The sequence below is a fragment of the Portunus trituberculatus genome, chromosome 23 (genome assembly GCF_017591435.1).
Source record: "Portunus trituberculatus isolate SZX2019 chromosome 23, ASM1759143v1, whole genome shotgun sequence".
Lineage (NCBI taxonomy): Eukaryota > Metazoa > Arthropoda > Malacostraca > Decapoda > Portunidae > Portunus > Portunus trituberculatus.
The window spans coordinates 10,081,254-10,087,253 of NC_059277.1; the positions used below are offsets into that span (position 1 = coordinate 10,081,254).

Consider the following 6,000-nt stretch of genomic DNA (forward strand, 5'->3'; position numbering starts at 1 on the left):
ACTACTACTACTACTACTACCAATTTTATTACTACTGCTACTGCTTCTACTACTACAACTACTACTACTTCTACTACTACTACAACTACTACGATTACTATACAATTCGCAAGAGAAAGTTAAAGGGATATAAACAAACATCACCACCACCACCACCACCACCACCACCACCACCATCACCACCGCCACCACCACCACCTCGCTGCCAAAATGTAAAAAAGGAGCGAAATAATGAAAGTAAGAAAACACTCCAATGGTCACAAGTTTAGACAAATAAATATAAGTTTACACAAATGTTTGGACACCATATCTTCCTTTCCCAGTGACCAGACTCTGCTCTCTACCCTCCCAGCGAGCGAACGAACCAGCCAGTCAGCCAGCCAGCCAGCCAGCCATTCATTCATTCATTCATTAGTGTTATTCATTCTGCTATCTATTTCGTTTATCTATTCCGTGTTGTTGTATTTTCATGAGATTGTTATTGTTTCTCTTCCTTTTCTTCTCTCTCTCTTATACATTTTTCTTCACATCTTTTTCTTTGTTCTCCTTTTTTCTTATTGATCTGTAACATTCCCGGTCTCTCTATTGCTGGATATTCTATTGAGTTACTGTTACCTAATTTTTTTTTTTTTTTTTTTTTTTTTTTTTACATTACAAGGGCACTGGCCAAGGGAAAACAATGTTGGAAAAAAAAAAATCCCGCTGGTTGCCAGGCCCTGTTTAGAGGAAAGTAGGAGAAAGAAAAAACAAAAAAATCTAAAAGGAGGGTCCAGTTAACGTAAGAGGTGTCTTGACACTCCTCTTTTGAAAGAGTTTAAGTCATAGGCAGGTGGAAATACAGACACAGGTAGAGAGTTCCAGAGTTTACCAGTGTAGGGAATGAAGGAGTGAAGATACTGGTTAACTCTTGCATTAGGAAGATGGACAGAATAGGGATGAGAAGAAGTAGAGAGTCTTGTGCAGCGAGGCCGCAGGAGGGGGGAAGGCAAGCAGTTAGCAAGTTCAGAAGAGCAGACAGCATGAAAACAGCGGTAGAAGACAGATAAAGATGCAACATTGCGGCGGTGACTTAAAGAATCAAGACAGTCAGTTAGAGGAGAAGAGTTGATAAGACGAAAAGCTTTAGATTCCACCTTGTTTAGTAAAGCTGTGTGTGTGGATCCCCCCCAGACATGAGAGCCATACTCAATTACTACTATTATTACTCCTATTTATATCAATGCAGTTATTATTTTCTCGTTTTTCGTTTATTTCATACTGTTTTCAATGTTCTTTTTTCTCAGCAGTGTTCCCATCATCAAATTGTGCCGGCCGCCATCAATAGCGGCACTAATAACGGGATAAACATAAAACACATAATCCTCCACTGATCTTATTTATGACGGCCTAATGAGAAGCTCAATTACCGCCAATTAATGTTTTCCGTAGTCACCCCCTCGCACTACTGCACCTCGTTTTCTTTTTTTTTCGATAATTGTCTCCTATTTATTTGATCTAATTCACTTTTTTTAACGTTTATGATTTTTTTCATCTATTTAATTTATCTATATGTTTATTTATTTTAGTTTTTTTTTTATTCATTGCACTGTTTTTTTCTTTTCTATCATTCAGTTTTTACCAAGTGTCATTTTATTCAGTCGCTCGATTTTTTTTTTTTTTACATTTTTTTTAATTTATCGATTCGTTTCTTTATTTTGGTGGTTTCTCTTTCATTATACAGTTTTTTTTTCTTAATTTTTATCATTCAGTTTTTACTAAGTGTCATTTTATTCAGTTGCTCGATGCTTTTTTTTTATTTGTTTAACTTATCTATTCGTTTATTAATTTCTGTAGTTTCTCTTTCATTACTGGTTTTTTTTTCTTTTTCAATTTTTATCATTCAATTTTTACTATTCAGTCGTTTGATTCTTTTTTTAAATTTTATCAACGAGTATTTTTTAGTTTCTCCTTTCATTTCATCCGTTTTCTTTCACATTTTTTTCTATCCGCATTTTATTTATTTATTTAATTTCCCGACTTAGCGTCTCTCTTCTTATGTATTCGTTATAGTTAAACTTTTCTCTTTCCACGTGAATTTAAAAGTTTCTCTGTTATTTATTTATTTTCTTTTTTACTATAATTTTCAAAGGTAATTTTCAGGTTTTTTTTTTAATTTAACTGTTTGGCAAGGGCACTGGCCAAGGGAAAACAAAGTGTTGGAAAAAAAAAATCCCGCTGGTTGCCAGGCCCTGTTGAGAGGAAAGTAGGAGAAAGAAAAAACAAAAAAATCTAAAAGGAGGGTCCAGTTAACGTAAGAGGTGTCTTGACACTCCTCTTTTGAAAGAGTTTAAGTCATAGGCAGGTGGAAATACAGACACAGGTAGAGAGTTCCAGAGTTTACCAGTGTAGGGAATGAAGGAGTGAAGATACTGGTTAACTCTTGCATTAGGAAGATGGACAGAATAGGGATGAGAAGAAGTAGAGAGTCTTGTGCAGCGAGGCCGCAGGAGGGGAAGGCATGCAGTTAGCAAGTTCAGAAGAGCAGACAGCATGAAAACAGCGGTAGAAGACAGATAAAGATGCAACATTGCGGCGGTGACTTAAAGAATCAAGACAGTCAGTTAGAGGAGAAGAGTTGATAAGACGAAAAGCTTTAGATTCCACCTTGTTTAGTAAAGCTGTGTGTGGATCCCCCAGACATGAGAGCCATACTCCATACACGGGCGGATAAGGCCCTTGTACAGAGCAAGCAGCTGGGAGGGAGAGAAAATGGACGAAGACGCCACAGGACACCTAACTTCTTGGAAGCTGATTTAGCAAGAGTAGAGATGTGAAATTTCCAGTTTAGATTTTTAGTGAAGGATAGACCGAGTGTGTTTAATGTAGAGGAGAGGGAAGTTGAGTGTTATTGAAGAAGAGAGGATAGTTGTCTGGAAGGTTATGTCGAGTAGATAGTTGTAGAAATTGAGTTTTTGAGGCATTGAACAAAACCAGGTTTTCTCTGCCCCAATCAGAAACAAGTGAAAGATCAGAAGTTAGGCGTCCTATAGCATCTCGCCTTGAGTCATTTAATTGTTGTTGGGTTGGGCGTCTGTTGAACGCTGTTGAATAATGCAAGGTGGTATCATCAGCATAGGAGTGGATAGGGCATTGAGTCAGATTTAGGAGATCATTGATGAATAATAGAAAGAGAGTGGGTGATAGGACAGAACCCTGTGGAACACCACTGTTGATAGTTTTAGGGAAGAACAGTGACCGTCTACTACAGCAGCAATAGAACGATCGGAAAGGAAACTGGAGATGAAGGTACAGAGAGAAGGATAGAATCCGTAGGAGGGTAGTTTAGAAATTAAAGATTTGTGCCAGACTCTATCGAAGGCTTTCGATATGTCAAGGCCGACAGCAAAGGTTTCACCGAAGTCCCTAAAAGAGGATGACCAAGATTCAGTTAGGAAAGTAAGAAGATCACCAGTAGATCTGCCTTTACGGAAACCATACTGGCAATCAGAGAGAAGGTTGTGAGCTGATAGATGCCTCATTATCTTCCTATTAAGGATAGACTCAAAGGCTTTAGAAAGGCAGGAAATCAAAGCTATAGGGCGGTAGTTAGAAGGATTGGAGTGGTCACCTTTTTTAGGGACAGGTTGAATGTGAGCAAACTTCCAGCAAGAAGGATAAATAGAAGTAGAGAGACACAGATGAAAGAGTTTGACTAGGCAGTGAGCGAGTTCGGAAGCACAGTTTTTGAGAACAACAGGAGGGACTCCATCCGGACCGTAAGCCTTCCGAGAATCAAGGCCAGAGAACGTTTATTTATAGCCGTTGTTCTGTGTGCGTGTATGCTTATTTCCAGTTGCTCTGTGATCTTTTTTCATTCAATTTTTTTTAGGGGGTACGGTTTAATTTAATGACACAAAAAAAAGGAAATAAATGTATACGAAAAAAAGGAAAAAAAAAATGTGACCTGAGGTGAGCCAGGGGGACAAATACAGACTATACAATGGACATACACAAAATTATGCAGCGCGTGAACAATATAAGCCAGTGCTATTGTTTTATGGGACGGAATAAATAAAAAAAAAAGGGAGGGTAATACTCGTCACAACACAGCCACCGCGTATAAAAATGCACAGAACACACAAATAAAACCCTCACGCTGAAATGCTGATGCCATAAACAAAAACACCACGCATGAGGCCGGCCCGGGGGGGGAAATAATAGCAATAATAACAATAATAACATCAACAACGATCACGAAATGGCGGATATGCATAAAGATCACCCCTGTTATTATCACCAGTATTATTACCAGCCATTATTACCACCGCCCAAAGGCTGCAAATTGGACCAATAAATACTTACACACCCACACTCTTGTTGTCGTCCACGCGCTCCCAAGGGATGCTCCTGGGGTCCTGGGGGGAAGGCGGTGGGGGAGGCGGTCCTACTGGCGCGGTCCTACAGCAGGTTTTTTAGGAGGTTGTTTGAGGATCCTTAGTTGTACAGGGTCCTCTTGGGGTCCTACTGAAGGGGTCCTACAGAGGGGTTCTTTAGGAAGTTGCATGAGTGTCCTTAGTTATCCGGGGTCCTGTGGGAGTCCTACTGGCGGGGTCCTACAGAGGAGTTCTTTAGGGGTTATTTGTACGTCCTTAGTTGTCCGGGGTCATCTGGGGGTCCTACTGGCTGGGTCCTACAGAGGGGTTTTTAGGAGGTTGTTTGAGGGTCCTTAGTTGTCTTCAAAGGATCTCTCGGGAGAATCAAAAGGGGAATCCTACATAAGTCCTTCACTGGGTTATTATATTTTCTGAGAGTCCTTGTGGGTGAACCTAGACACACTTGGTTTTGAACAGTCCTTCAGCGATCCTTCGAGGTTCTTAAGGAACGAAGCTAACCACATTTGTCCCCAGGTATACTATAGACAGTATCCTAGATGTCAATAAGGATATGCTTCAGGACACGCAACAAGAAAGAGCCACACACAGAACGTCCTCCTCCGTCACACAGTACAAGGAAACTGAGAAAAGGAGTCACTTCGAAGCCTCAGATTCGCTTTGGGTCCTATACAAATCAGTGACTTACATGGTCTATAGGACACTTGGGAAGCCTCCTAGAAGCCCTAAGAAGAGAGAGCAGCAAAAACGTTCTCTTCCATTACCAAAGACTGTGTGAAAGCTTGTATTACCTTTGTTCCATTACGCAATGTCAGAGAAGTGAGTGATGGCGTGGCTTCGAAACAGTCTCATGTGTTTCGTTTGGCTCGAGACGCTTCTAACAGTCAGCCAGCTCACAAAGTTACGCTCACAAACCCGTCTTAACCCTCACACGCGCTGCAACACAATCCAATACAAAAACACGACAGAACACCCAAAGAAACTCGTAGATAATAATAAATGGACCCGATAAATAAAACTTTCTACCTCGCCCGTGCTCTCGTCCATCAAAGAAAATGGGGGGTATTAAAGAAAACGTTAAGCACACTGGGGTGACTGTAATAAATGTTGGTGCTGTCCCTGCTGCCTTGGTGGAGTGTTTAAAGGCCGCCTTCACGATGGGGCGTGGCGGAGACTGATGCTCCACGTCACGCCAGTTGCTCGCCGCTGCAGGAGGGTGGGAAGGAGGCAGGCTGGAGGATGGGGGTGCGTGGAAAGTGGGTGAGAAGGAATGACGGAGGATGGGAGTGTTAGGAGGAGGATGGGACGGAGGAAATGGAGGTGGAAGGGAATAAAAGGGAGTAGAAGGAATGAGGGATTACAGAAACGGAAAACGTGAAGAATGAAGGAAGATAGGAATGAAGAGAGAGCGAATAAAACGAGAAAGGAAGGTAAGATGAATGTAATGAAAAGGAATGAGGATAAAAGGGAAGGAAGAAAAATTAGAAGGAAGAAAGGAAAGAAGAATAACCTTAAAGGAGGATAGAGAGTAGGAAGAATTAGGAGAAAATGGGAAGGAAGGACAGGATGGTAGGAAAACAGGAAAGAAGGAAGGAAGGAAGGAGAGATGACCGGACAGGAAGGAAGGAAG

At 41.1% G+C, this 6,000-nt stretch overlaps 1 long non-coding RNA gene across 1 annotated transcript in view; it reads right to left on the reverse strand.

Moving 5' to 3' along the window:
• Positions 1–4,975, reverse strand: part of LOC123507861 — a 28,005-nt gene extending 23,030 nt beyond the window's left edge. The window contains exon 1 of the long non-coding RNA XR_006675810.1: positions 4,342–4,975. This is a non-coding gene — a long non-coding RNA (uncharacterized LOC123507861). The remainder of the gene's footprint in view (positions 1–4,341) is intronic.
• Between the last annotated feature and the right edge of the window lie 1,025 nt (positions 4,976–6,000).